We start from the raw sequence: 15,246 nt of genomic DNA on the forward strand, positions 1-15,246 counted from the left end.
AGTGGCAGTACTTACAAGTGGGATGTTCCTTAGGATTCTGGACAAGAAGCTCCCCTTCTTTAGAATTTAAATGCTGTGCTCCACCTGCTGCCTCCATATAAGCTGTAACCCAGATACACTCACCAGTAATACAACAGAACCAAACGGAGACCGAATGATGCATAGAATTAAATCTATTTGAAAGCGGAGGGAAAGCCAGTACTGCCACTATACTAAGAAAAAAGGAATTTACGGTAAGTAAAATTACTGTTTTTCCCTTCGTATAGTGGCAGTACTTACAAGTGGGATATAGCAAGACCCCTGCATAAAACAAAGGGTGGGAACTCAGCAGGCCACAGCTTGTAGCACCTTACGCCCAAAGCAGCTCCAGATGATGAGAATACGTCCAGCCTACAATGCTTGATAAAAGTATTACATAGAAGACCAAGCAGCAGCTTTGCAGATGTCTTCAGGTGAGGCGGCTGCTTTTTCAGCCCAGGAGGTCGCCATAGCTCTAGCGGAACGAGCCTTTAAAGGGAAACTAAGGGGATTCCTTTGGATTGATAAGCCAACCTGATTGTATACGTTAGCCATCTGGGCAAAGAGGGTCCTAAGACAGCCCAACCCCTGTTAGTGCCCTGAAAGAATACAAATAGATGATCTAAGGATCTAATCCCTGAGTCTTCTGAAGACAGATTTTCAGGGAACTTCTAACATCTAGGAGATGTCACTTTCTTTCCAGATCCGATGTAGGATATTGACAAAAAACCGGTAGGACAATAGGATGGTTAATCGCAGCACTAGAAATAACCTTCTGAAAAAAAGAAGGCTTGGTGTGCAGGACCACCTTGTCTTGATGAAAAATTGAATTCCGGAGAGAAAGAGAGAGAGCTCGGATCACACCTACTCATCTAGCAGAGGTGATAGTCACCAGGAAAACCGTCTTGAAGGTAAGAAACCTGATAGGAACCTCCAGAATGGTTCAAACGGTGGTTCACAAAGGGCTCGAAGCACCAGAGACAGATCCCAAGTAGGGAAAGGTACTAACTTAGGAGTCCTCTTAAGCCTTATGAACTTAAGAAATCTTCGAATAAGCAGGTTTGAGGCAATGTCACGAACCAGGAAGTGATTTAGAGCTGAAAGCTGGCCTTTGAGCGAAGATACTCCCAGGCCGGCTTCAAACCCATCTTGCAAAAAAAGAATTTCCGGGATAGAGGCTGTGGCCGGAACAAAACCTCGAAGTGAACACCAGGTTCTGAACTTCATCCAAACTCTGAAATAGATTTTCGAAGTGGACCAGCGGACAGAAGACCGCAACACATCACATAAAGGTCAGAAAGACCCTGGCCTTGAAGGATTACCCTTGCAGCAACCATGCCGTCAGGTGAAACATCTCCAGAGTTTCCACGGGAAGAGTCACATTCTACAATCTTTGAGAAGAGACTGGGAGATGCCAACGTGAGATTGTCACGTTTTCCTCTTCCGAAAACCAACTCCTGTTAGGCCAGGAGGGCAGGACTGTCAAATTACTTGCCCTCTCCATCTTACTTGTGAACAATCCGTGGTATAAGAGCGACAGGAGGGAAAACATAAGCCATGTCGAAGTTCCAAGGTATCGATAGACCGTCTAGTACAACTGGGTAATCTCCTGATGGAGGGAAGCAAATCATTGTATTTTCCTGTTTCTCCTTGTGGCCAATAGGTCTATCTCCAGCCTGCCGAAGCGTGAACCCAGCTCCAAAAAAAAAACTTGGCTTGACAGTGCCCAGTCTGCCTGAGATCAAAGGCTTCTGCTGAGGCCGTCTGCAAAAACGTTCAGAGACCCTCTGATATGGGTAGCTGGTATAGCGAGAAGATTCGCTTGAGCCCAAGACATATGTGGTAGCAGAGCTCTCATAGAGCCTTACCTTCGTGCCTCCCTGGAGATTCAAAAAAACCACTGTAGTGGCGTTGTCCGACTGAATCCTCATTGACTGATTGGTGATGGCTGAACGGAAGGAAACCAGTGCCTTCCAAACCGCATTTAATCCCAGAAACTCGAGGAACCGCCTGCCTCCACTCTGTTCCAAGACCTTGATGGAACTGAGAAGCTAGATGGGCGCCCCAACCCATCTGGGAGGCATCTGTGGTTATCATAAACCATTGTTTCCGAGCAATGATAGGCCCTTTGCGATTTTGCTTCTGTGTTTCCACCAGTTCAGTAGTCTTTTCACCCCTTTGGATAGGTGGAAGGGAGAGTCTAGATCTTCCTGTTTTCGTGTCCATTTGGGAAAGGATGTCCCATTGCAATGGTTTTGCTTCTGCCTTTGCCCAGGCCACTGCTGGGATTGCAGAAGCGAGGAGGCCTAGAACCTCATAGCATCTCTGATTGAACTTAGGTTTTTATGCAGCTTTGATACGGCTTTTAAAATCCTCATTTGTTTCACTATTGGTAGAAAAAAGAGGGGACTGTGAATTTCCTCTAAGACCCAAGAACTCTAGACTTCGTGACGCAGTCAGCTTGGATTTTTCCAGGTTCAGGATCCAACCGTGATCTCTTAAAACCTTCATTGTAATCTTGAGATGAAGATTTAGCAGCTGTCTTGATTGGGCCTTCAGGAACCAAACGTCCAGGTATGGAACAATCGAGATACCTTTCAGACGTAAAACCGCCACTAAGGGTGGCCAGGATTTTCGTAAAAGCTCGAGGAGCTGAGGACAGGCCAAAGGGAAGAGTTGAATGTAAATGGAGAATCCTTCGCTTTCTTGCTAGAACCGCAAACCTGAGAAACTTCCGGGAAGATTCTGAAACCGGTACATGGAGATAAGTATCTTTAAAAACCAACTCTGCCATGTAATCTCCCTTTGTAAAATGTGTGTCACAGACAAAATCCGTACCATACGGAACTTCTGGTATGGTATGCAGGTGTTTACTAGTTTCAGGCCGGAAAGATCTTTATAAGCTTCCAATGTCTAGGACAAATTTTCCTGAAACCAGCCCAGGAAGGATGCCATATCAGTCTGCTCTGCTTTTTCTAGCCGATCCGTTGCGCACTGATTGCATGTATTTTTGCGACATCCGTCAGGTAGAGGTACCGCACATACCAGACAACATAAGTGCTTAGATTTACTTGTGGTTTTCGGAACAGAAGTTGACATCTTGTCTATATCTGTCTTATCTGGAGACATAGGACATATACTAGGAGCATGCGTAAGGAAAGGTGAAAAAAAGGAGAGTTCATATAGTTAAATCTCACCTTAAATCACCTAAGATGCGTGTAGGAGGGCAGGTGACACGGAGAACCAGAACTGTACACCCACCCTTGGGGTCAGGAAGGTCCTGCACAGCCCTGTATCCAAATTTTGAATTTGGCGCCAAAACACCGTTTCGCGCATGCTCAGTAGCGCGATTCTGTGTTTGGTGGAACGCAAAGCCTCCCGGGTGTGCGTTCCACCGCTGTGCGCATGCGTAATGAGCAATGAAGGAGGACCGCCTGGGAACTCCGTCAGAAAAAAACACAAAAGACAGTACCCGGTCGCGTTCCGTAACGCGAACCCGGAAGTACTGTTGCCGCTCAGTTCCCGCCCGGGAAACTATCGGGCGCTCACCTCCCAGTCAGCAACCTGTGCTGAACGCACCAAATCTCCACCTGCACTGTGGGGGAACCTGTCCGTCCCGTTGCCGGGACAAGAAGAACTGGTGAGTGTCTCTGGGTTACAGCTTATATGTGTCAGGGTACCTGCTGTCTCTACCTCTGTGGAGGTGAGACACTTGGACGTTCTTCCTCGCAAAAGGGTTGAATCACTCGTTCCTCGCGGTTCCCTCGGTCGTTTACACGCCGGCCACGAGGGATCCACTTCCTTTTATGACGCGGCGTTCAGTAGCCGACGTCATGACGACAACCCAACCCGATCTGTCAATCAAGCCCCAAGCACGAATGAGGATTCGTCGGGGGCGTGATTACCTGTTTAGAATCAGGGTATAAAAGAGGGCTTTCTACGTTTGTTCATTGCCCTGTCGTGGTTCTAGCTTGTCTAGTCACTCAGTGCTCTTTTATTTTGTTAGTTTCTTTGGTTTTGACCCGGCTTGTCTGTTCTACCTCGTTTACCTCTATTACCCTTTGACTCGGCTTGTCTCTCGTTTACCTGCTCTCTCGTTCCCTCGACCTCGGCTTGTCTTTAGACCATTCTTTACTACTACTTACGTTAGTCCGGCCATTCTAAGGTCCGGTATACGTACCCTGTACCTGTTTGTACTCTGCGTGTTGGATCCCTGTCCCGATCCTGACAATATGGAGGCAGCAGGCGGAGCACAGCATTTAAATTCTAAAGAAGGGGGAGCTTCTTGTCCAGAATCCTAAGGAACATCCCACTTGTAAGTACTGCCACTATACGAAGGGAAAATATATAACTGTGCAGCCATTGCATAAAACAGGTACATTCAACCTATCCCCAGATAGCTTAGATTTGAGCGCACATTATTACCAAATGGCGCTCAGATCACATACATATAGTTCAATCGCCACGGAGCCAAAGTCTTTCACATTCTTTCGGTATACAAATAGGCTCCATGGCATAGCTATCTGTGGTAACACTGTTCACACATTAAAATACCAAATGGACCGGTGTTCGGCTAAACGACTGAAAGCAGGAGAAGAGAGGTTGGCGGCTCAGCGGGGTTCGTGCGTTTAACTGTCCATTTTGAGTTCCACAGGTTTGGAGCTGAACACCACTGGCCATTCGGGAGTTTAAGATGGCTGCTGCCACGTGTTCGGCTATACGAACAGCGGCCACCCAGCGTTCATCCATTAAGCTGCAGTTAACCGCAGCTTCTGGGAGGTAAATCACTGGCACACTCCGTACCCAGGTGGTGGTGTATTTTCCCCTTTCTGCAGGGGAAAATACAAGCTTTTAATATGGGGCCATAGTCCAGAGGCAGCACTTGAGCAACCTGGCTTATCCAGAACATAGTGGCGAGGTTGGTTCCGCCACAGTGCCTTACATAAGGAAGTTATTGCATCTCCTTGCATCTTCCAAGTTATTGCATCTCCTTCTTGCCCTATCATATTAGGCTTTCCTTGGCTTACTAAGCACAATCCTCATATTGACTGGGCTAATGGGGAAATATTGTAATGGGGCAAGAATTTTACTGAGAGGTGTTTGTTACACATTACCAAGAGAGTTAGCACCATTACATTACCCACTACTACGCCTCAAACCCCTGAAGTTCCCATACAATACTGGGAGGTTAAAGAGGTATTTAGCAAAACTCAGACCAATATTCTACCTCCTCACAGACCATATGACTGTTCCATAAGTCATGTGCCACCTAAGGGAGCAGTATATGCTTTATCTCCACATGACAGTAGAATAATGGAGGAGTATATCAAAGACTCCCTAAGTAAGGGCCATATACGTAAATCATCCTCGCCTGCTGGTGCAGTATTTTTTTTGTGTTTTTAAAAAAAAACGTCCGTGCATTGACTACAGGACATTGAACAAAATCACCATTCAAAATGCCTACTCCATTCTCCTCATTTCAGAATTGTTTGACAGACTCCAGGGTGCTAAAGTCTTTACCAAACTTGACCTTAGGAGTGCGTACAATTTAGTGAGGATTAGGGAAAACCAAGAGTGAGAAACGGCATTTAATTCCAGAAGTGAGTACCTTGTGATGCCCTTCGAGTTGTGTAATGCTCCGGCTGTATTCCAGGATTTTATTAATGATGTACTCAGGGTTTATATTTATTAATTTGTCTTAGTCTATTATATATTTCCCTGACCTTCAGACTCACCATGAACATGTTACACAAGTATTGCAAACCTTACTGAAAAATCTACTTTATTGTAAACTGGAAAAATGCATATTTGATCAGACAGAAGTACAGTTCTGCTATAATATTTCTGCCTCTGGGTTTCAGATGGATCCTCAAACTAGAATCTGTTCTACATTGGCCATTGCCCAATGGACTAGAGGTCATTCAAAGTTTTATTGGATTTGACAATTATTACGGGAGATTAAAGGGTTCTCTTCTGTGATAGCCCCCATTGCAAATATGATACGAAAGGAGGCTAGCAGTACGATATGGTCTAAGGAGGCTAGAGAAGCTTTTGAACTTCTGAAATAAAAGTTTGCCTCTGCCGACATATGAATACATCCCGACACCAGCAAACCCTTCATACTGGAGGTTGATGCCTACAAAACTGGGGAGGGGGGCTGTTCTTTCCCATAGGGAGAGCCAGGATACCCCTTTACATCTGTGTGGTTACTTCTCTAGAAAGTTCTCCCCTGCTGAGCACAATTATGATATTGGCAATAGAGAATTGTTGGCCATTATACTAGCACTCAAAGAATGGTTACATTTTAGAGTGTTCCAAGGACCCCCTGTTGATCATTACTGACCATGAAAATTTGGCTTATATAGGGGATGCTAAACAACTATCTTGTAGACAGGCTAGATAGTCTGTTCTTTTCTCACTTTAACTTTCTAATATCTTATAGGCCTGGTCCCAAAAATGTGAAGGCTGAAGCCTTATCTAGACAGTTAAATACTGAAACAGTACAGGAACAAGGCTCATGGAGGCTCAGTCTCAGGTGCCATGAAATAAACCACGGGATAGATTGTTTGTTCCATTGGGTGAAAGGGAAAATGTAATGAAAATGTTCCACACCAATGTGACTGCTGGACACCCAGGAATTAATAAGTCCATATCCGTGATCATGAAATCATTTTGGTAGTATTTCCTCAGAAATTATGTTAAAGAATATGTGCAGGCCTCTTCTGTTTGTGCAGTTTCAAAAGTACCTCATAAGCTTCCATGTGGGTTGTTACATCCATCATTCCTGATGTTTCATGGTCCCATTTGTCCATGGATACCACTATCCTTATGGTGGTTGACCGCTTTTCTAAGATAGCTCATTTCATTCCACTCAAAAAATTGCCATCCTCACATGACCTGGTTCTTATCTTTATACGTAAGTGTTATGATTCGGGGAACCTAACACGCTAACACACACACACACAGAAAAGGTGCAGTACCGGACCTTAGAGTGGCCGGGCTAAGCACACACAGAATAGTCAGGAGACAAGCCGAGAAAGGGGAACCAGAAGACAGGATAACGAGAAAAAAGCCGAGGTCAAAGGGTAGGAGAAAGTCACAAAGTCAGTATAACAAGCCAGAGAGTACATAACCAGAAAACACAAGTTCAGTATCAATACTAGCAAGCAAAGACAGGAACAGGAAAAGGTAAGTATTTAAACCCTGTGGTTAATTCTGATTGGATAACTTCCAATCAGAATTAACAATCACACGTGGGAGATATCTATGTCTCCCACTGTGATTGTCGTACTGTGTCTATAACGCCGGGTCAGGTGGTTGACCGCGGCGTGTATAAGAGTGGGCGGTCCCCCAGCGTTCAGCGTCATGCATACTGCCGCTGGGGGACGGAGAGGAGGACGCGGGCGGCATCCGAGGTTGGGAGGATGCCGCCCAGCGAGCGTATGCCGGGAAAGGACCCGCAGACGGCTGGAGGGTGAGTGCCACGAGCGGACTGCAGCCTCCCCTCGCAGCCGCCCGCAGGATCCTGACATTACCACCCCTCGAAGACCACCCGGAGGGCGGGAAGCAGAGAGGGAGCGTGCAAATCAGAGACCGAAACCCAAGACCGCTCCTCGGGACCATACTCCTTCCAATCCACCAGATATTGCAAACCACCCCTAGAAACACGAGAGTCGATGAGGGCAGCCACCTCATACACGTCACTAGAGACAGTGCGAGGGGAAACGGGCCGTCCGAGGGGACGAGAGAACCGGTTACACAGTAAGGGCTTCAAAAGGGAGGTGTGAAACGTGTTCGGAATACGCATGGAAGGAGGCAAGTCCAGGGAGTAGGAAACGGGGTTAACCCTAAGCAACACCTTGTAGGGGCCAAGAAACCGGGGAGCAAACTTCATCGAGGGAACCCTGAGACGGAGATTCCTGGAGCACAACCACATCCTATCACCCGGAGCATAAGAAGGGGCCGCACCTCTAGGGTGATCAGCAAACCTCTTCTGAGCAGCAGCCGAACGAGACAGTGCTATATGGACCTGATCCCACATCTTCCGCAAAGAAGCGAGGTGCTGGTCCAAGGCGGGCATTCCCTTGTCGGAGAACGCACCGGGAAGGACAGTAGGTCGAAACCCATAAGCAACAATTATTTGGAAGGTTAACCTTTCCCTATGCAAGGCACCCACGGTCATAACCATTTCTTGAGTTTCATGGGTCACCAGGGTTTTTTTTAAGTGGTCTACCATCTATGGCCTTTTGAATCACAGTCAAGGCTGCGGTTTTAGCAAAGTTCTCATCCATAAGGTTGTCTGCAGCACCTGAATCGATCAAGGCTTTGGTTGTTATAGTGGTTTTATTGACCAAAAGAGAAACCATAATAAACGGTCTGGAGATGGACACATGAGGGGACAAAGTCATAACACCCGAAGCCGACCCCTCTCTAGGCCTTAGGTGCTGCAGTTTCCCTGTACTTTAGGGCAGGCATTACAGTGGTGCCCCCTCTTCCCACAATAAAGGCATAACCCCTCCCTTCTACGGTACGCTCTTTCGGCCTCAGTTAACCCCGTAGCACCCAATTGCATGGGTTCAGGGGATGGTTGCCTAGGAGCGGGTAACGCTAGTAGTGCAGTACTGGGTAGAGCAGGTAACACCCGTGTATCCAGCCGTCTTTGACTACGCCTCTCTCTAATACGGTTATCAATAAGAATCATATAGTCTATAACATCATCTAGAAGAACAGGTAATTCCCTGGATGCTATTTCATCCAGTATATAAGCGGCCAAACCCTCCTGAAAGGCTGTTACGAGGGCATCATATTCCAACCCACTTCAGCTGCTAGAGTGCGGAATTCGATAGTGTAATCCGCTACAGATCTATTACCCTGTCGGACCCTAAGCAGAGCTTTGCCAGCAGAAGCAACCCTACCGGGTTGAATAAACGTGCGTTTGAAAGCTGTCAGAAAATCTGCAAAGGACATAGGAGATGTATTCTCCCACATGGGGTTGGCCCATGCTAAAGCTCTCCCGGACAAGTGGTTTATCAAAAAGGCGATTTTAGATCTGTCAGTGGGATAGGAACGGGGATTCATCACCAAATGGATGTCGATTTGGTTGAGGAAACCACGACACAATGTTGGGTCACCGCTGTAGCGCTGTGGTGGCGTCATATGCACTACATGAGCATGAACGGGTACTGGATTGGGAATGGGTTCGGGCACAGCAGCAGCAGCCTCCTGAACGGCAGGCTGCAAGTGTGCAGTACGAGCCAGTATGGTTTGCAAAGCTTGAGCAAACTGATCCATACGGTGGTCCAAGCCATCCATTCTAGCCTCCTGATTAACTAGGAGCTGTGGTATGTCAGCAGGTTCCATTATGGCCCTGTTGTAATGTCACGATTTGGGGAACCTAACACGCTAACACACACACACAGAAAAGGTGCAGTACCGGACCTTAGAAGGGCCGGGCTAAGCACACACAGAATAGTCAGGAGACAAGCCGAGTAAGGGGAACCAGAAGACAGGATAACGAGAAACAAGCCGAGGTCAAAGGGTAGGAGAAAGTCACAAAGTCAGATAAACAAGCCAGAGAGTACGTAACCAGAAAACACAAGTTCAGTATCAATACTAGCAAGCAAAGACCACAACAGGGCACTGAGAGACAGAAAAGGTAAGTATTTAAACCCTGTGGTTAATTCTGATTGGATAACTTCCAATCAGAATTAACAATCACACGTGGGAGATATCTATGTCTCCCACTGTGATTGTCGTACTGTGTCTATAACGCCGGGTCAGGTGGCTGACCGCGGCGTGTATAAGAGTGGGCGGTCCCCCAGCGTTCAGCGTCATGCATACTGCCGCTGGGGGATGGAGAGGAGGACGCGGGCAGCATCCGAGGCTGGGAGGATGCCGCCCAGCGAGCGTATACCGGGAAAGGACCCGCGGACGGCTGGAGGGTGAGTGCCGTGAGCGGACTGCAGCCTTCCCCGCAGCCGCCCGCGGGATCCTGACAGTAAGATTGTCTGTCTGACTGCATGGCATTCCTCACAATATTGTATCTGACAGGGGCTCTCAGTTTGTCTCTCGGTTTTGGAGGGCTTTCAATGAACAGTTAGGCATTCAATTGTGATTTTCTTCCTCTTACCACCCCCAAACGAATGGCACGGCTGAGAGGGCTAACCAGTCATTGGAAGTATATTTGTTAATAGCGCTCAAGATAATTGGTACGAATTACTACCCTGGGCGAGTTTGCTAGGAACAATGCTAACCATGACTCTTCTGGACATATCCTATGCTTTGTTAATAACGGTCGTCATCCTACTGTTCAGCCGGCTGTTTTTTCTGACACAGCTTTCCCTGCTTTGGATGACCACCTTGCTTCCATTCGTGATACTTGGATCAAAGTTCACTCCGCTCTAGAGACTGCGGCTGATCGTTTCAAACTTTATGCTGATTATGCCAACCCTGTTTACAAAGTGGGTGGTAGGGTGTGGTTATCATCGCGCAACATCAAGCTTAAAGTTCCTAGCATGAAGTTTGCTCCTAGATTCCTTGGTCCTTTTCGTATCCTTCATAGGATTAATCCTGTTTCGTATTCTCTGGCTCTCCCGGCCTCCTTACGTATTCCTAATACCTTTCATGTGTCTTTGCTCAAACCTCTTATTTGCAATAGGTATACTGTTCCAAGTGTTCCCCCTCCTCCATTGGTTGTTTCTGGACAGGAGGAGTATAAGGTCTCCTCCATAATTGATTCCAGGTTTTCTCGTGGTACCTTACAGTATTTTGTTGATCGGAGGGGTTATGGACCTGCCGAACGTTCTTGGGTTCCGGCCTCTGACATCCATGCTGGCTGCAAGATCCGCTCTTTCATTGCAAAATTTCCTCTCAAGCCTGGTCCTGCCCACCCAGTCTTCAGATGGAGGGTAATGTAACATATTCCTCCTCAACTTGCGATATTAGCGCCCAGCTATGGATCCATGCCAAATTATACCCCCACTTCTGCCCACGTTAATGACGACGTCAGCGTGCGCGTGACTTCACGCGGGAGACATACACGCACATTGTGGGGTCAAGGGTCAAAGGCAAATCAGAACTGTAAAGCACTTATTTTAACTCAAAATTACTTTTCCTCATTGCCCTGTCAAAGGTTTCCCTAGTGGTTGTCCGAGAGTGTGTTCCTGAGTGTTTATAGTCTTTTTTTTTTTTTTTTTTACTTTGGCTTCATTTGACTTCCCTGTATTCTGGTATCCCTGACTTCTGGCTTTCCCTTATCATTGTGTCTCTTTCTGTGCCCACTAACCTCAGCAAGTATCCTGACTATTCTTTGGTACATTAAGTCTGGCCATTCTAAGGCCGGTAATATGTTGCCTATTAGTCCTCAGAGTGACACAATCCTACGTGCTGGATCAATTAGTAATCCTGACATAGACTCTGTACCACTTTGAGCAGGTACAGGAGGGGATGGAGGAGACACATGCAGAGGCTGGGGGTGGCAGGGAATGTGACACATGGAGGGGATTGTGGAGGGAATGGGACACATGGAGGGGCTTGGGGGTAATGAGACACATAGGGGGAATGAGGCACATGGGGGGGAATGGGATACATGGAGGGGCTTGGTGGAGAATGTGACACATGGAGGGATGGGGAATGGGACATGTGGAGGGTCTTGAGGGGAGAATTGAAACACATGCAGGGGCTAGGAGAGGCAATGAGACATATGGAGGTGCTTGTTGGGAGGGCATGAAACACATGTAGGGGCTGGAAGGGAATGGGACACATGGAGAGGTTGGGGGAGGGAATAAGACATATGGAAGGGCTGGAAGTAAGAAATTAGACACTTTGGGGGCTGAGACACATGTAGGGGCTGGGGGAATGAGACACATTAAGTGGCTGGGGGGGTGGGCAGGGAATGGAACACATGGAGGGCTGGGTGGGAAAAGGAGACTCATGGAGGGGCTGGGGGGGGGGCAGGGAATGAGATATATGGGGATGCCCAGGGCAATTTTTGCACCAGGCTTGATGGTTTCCAGTTATGCATCTGGCAAGGGGACAGTCACTAAATGCTAATTTTAGTCATAAATTAAGTGAGAATTGAGCAATAGAGAGAAAATGAGAAGCAGAAAAAATATCTCTCTCTATCTATATATATATATATATATATATATATAAAACAAAAAAATCTGCACTCCCAAGTAGTTCACACATGACTTCTTTACTTGGAAAAGTGTAAAAGGCAACGTTGCAGTTCCACATAGGAACTTAGGAAATGTCATCAGGACATTTCATCAGGGTGGTTGTCCTGATGAAAGTTCCTATGTGGAACTGAAACGTTGACTTTTCCAAGTAAAGAAGTTATGTGTGAACTACCTGGGAGTGCAGATTTTTTTGTTATATACATTTAGTGCAATCGAGCACCAGGTCAGAAAACCTGTGAAATATATATATATATATACACACACATTGAATTTATCTTTTTTTAAATCGCTCCTGTTTTCCCTCTATTTCATACTTGATCTGTGAATAAAACATTTAGTGACTGTACCCTAACCATCAATAATCTTTTTTTTCCCAATTAATCATATCTTTTTCTGGTGCCAATGGATGGAATTCAGAATCACGGTTATTGGTTATTTTCTCACTTGATCTGTGAACCAAGTGTTGCAGAAATGTGCAAAATATGTATGTGCACTGTGTAGCAGATCCAAAGTCCTAGCAGTGACTCTCCTCCACTGGTTACTCCAAAATATACTCAGGAACCATAAAAATAATCAAATGGAACAGTCAGGCACAGTAAAATAATCCAATAATCTCCCACTTCATCCCCAGCAACTGGATGACACTCAGCTCTGGGGGTATAACTAACTTTTATTGTCTTATACACAGCGTTTATGCCATCTCCCATGCAATGGGTTTCACAGACAGAAAATGCAAGGGTTTCAATCCCAGGATTCTTTGCGCCTGAGAGATAATTGCCTGAGTAAACTCCTCCAATTTAACTATATATCAGCACAAAAAATCCCCAAAATATCCCATACCCCAAAAGTCCCCCAACCATTCATAGGAACCCCACAAAAAGTACTTTTCCTGATAGCCCCGATCTGAGTGACGAACATATCCAAGAATTACTCAGATTGGTTTGGTGGAACGGGGAAGGCATTGAGTGGAAGATTTGACCGGCCAGACATGAGGTGGTAGCCGAAAATAGTTCCAGGAGATTAGGTGCCTTGGCCGTTCTTTGTTCGTGAAGTTCCTGTGCGAAAACCATACAAGGGAATCTCTTGCGTTCACAATACGAATGCTCCCCCTGTTCGGTACTTTATATCTCCCGAACGCCGTTCGTTTAGGTGGTCAGGAACAGGAACGGGCAGCGGTCGACAGTTTACCGATGTTCACGTGAAAATAGTTCCAGGCACTCAACGACTAAGTACCACTGCCCTCGTTCGGGAGACAAGATGGCCGCCATTCTACCAGCCACGTGTTCAGTTATACGAAATGGCGGCCACCCAGGAGAGCATTCATTAATTGTTTCCCTTGTGGTTTTGCACTTAAGTGGTTGGTGTTAAAGTTCTAATGGTGTACTGGGGTGGTCCTTGTTCGGGAGACAAATGGATTCTGTTCGTATGAATTCAACCGAAGAAGAACCACAAGAATTAACCAGCAAAACACAAGAAATAACAGGGGGGTAAGATACGGACAGACAATATAGGGAATAAAAAGTATCTGGCAAATGTCCATTCCGCTACACACTGCAGTACACTAATTGGTGCATTTTCACATCTTTTTGTTCATCACATTTGTTTCCTGAATCAGTTTTTCATTACCGAAATCCAGGTGAGACAAACCATTGTTTTTTTTTTTTATTTTATTTTAGGAAAAATGGTTCGGCCAAACCAAATTTTTTCATTGTGCACAAATCTAGTACTTGTATCTATTGTTTTCACATGTAATAATAAGATGAGGAGCTGTTCACATTTGGTAGACTGCATTCTGTTATATTTTTCTTTCATTCACTCTATGCACTGTATAGTATTCTTTCTAGTGCATGAACCAGTAAAGACAAAGGCAAATGGAAAATTAAGGTAGTGACTTCCTGGGTCAGTGCTGCATAATTCAGCATCTCCACCCTCTGCATGGAGGCACTGCATTCCTCATTACTGAGGGAAAGCACTGGATTGAGAGAGAGCTTTAATTTTGATCATCTCAACCAAGGGGGCAAAACAGGGGCAGAGCCGTGGTGGACCCATGCAGCGCTGGAATAAAGGTACATTTTTTATATATATATATATAATTCTTTATTTTTGGTTCAAATCATAGCTACATTACTAACATACATAAAATCAAAGAGGGTAAGCACATATCTCAACAGACATAGCGGTCTAGTTCAGGCTTTCTAGGGATGAATGAGATAACGGTCCCTGGATTTCACCAGTGTGATGCGTGGGTGGTTTTACCCGACCCAGCGCTAGGCATAGAGTCCTGAGGAATATGCAAGGTGACCAACAGGGCATTTGCCTCTTGGATATCGTGGACCAGGTGTGTGCTTTCGTCATGGAGGACCACTAGTGTGTGTGTCATCTGCCATCTATATTGGATGGTGTTTTTCCAAAGTGGGGATGTGAATGGCAGCAGAAATTCTCTCCACACCAGGGTGCCCCCAGGATAGAAGGTAAGCTCCATTTCTTCGAATTTGAATGGCGTGTGTTCCCTGACAGTGGTCAATACTGCAGCCTTGTTGCGCCTTGTGCCTGACGCAGTATGCCTCCTGTATGCAAGCCCATATGTGGATTTTCTATATTTTGTTTCTTTATTTTGCATCCCATGCTCTATCTCTTGTTGTTGTGAAGCACTTTAATTTATCTGAGGGTGTTTTAAATGCAACCCAATAATGTTTATTCCACCAGATGCTCGGAGCTGTCTTGTAGTGTGACTGATCAGCTCGGCTGCTTGGCTCTGCCCCACATTTTATTACCTTTTAATGAGGGCAAGAGGGAGACATTAACCTAAAATTTGTTTTAAGCACTAAGTATCAGGAATGTTTGTATTTCTATAGTGTTCCTTTAATTTTCCCCTTTTAATATAGTACCGCAGTAACAAAGTGACGTCTATCGAGATTTGTTATTAATGAGTTTTACTTATTAATTGAAAGTGAACTTTTATAAATGACTTCAGCACCCAGCCACCTTTGGTAATGTGCTTGATGCCATCATATTTTGCAGAAAGAAGCTGAATACTCAAACTGAAACA

General features: G+C 45.9%; 1 protein-coding gene across 1 annotated transcript in view; it reads right to left on the reverse strand.

Moving 5' to 3' along the window:
- LOC134612727 (multidrug and toxin extrusion protein 2-like) overlaps window positions 1-15,246 on the reverse strand; it is a 149,062-nt gene that overhangs the window by 38,797 nt on the left and 95,019 nt on the right. The window lies entirely within an intron of this gene.

Source organism: Pelobates fuscus, chromosome 1 (genome assembly GCF_036172605.1).
Source record: "Pelobates fuscus isolate aPelFus1 chromosome 1, aPelFus1.pri, whole genome shotgun sequence".
NCBI classification, from domain to species: Eukaryota; Metazoa; Chordata; class Amphibia; order Anura; family Pelobatidae; genus Pelobates; species Pelobates fuscus.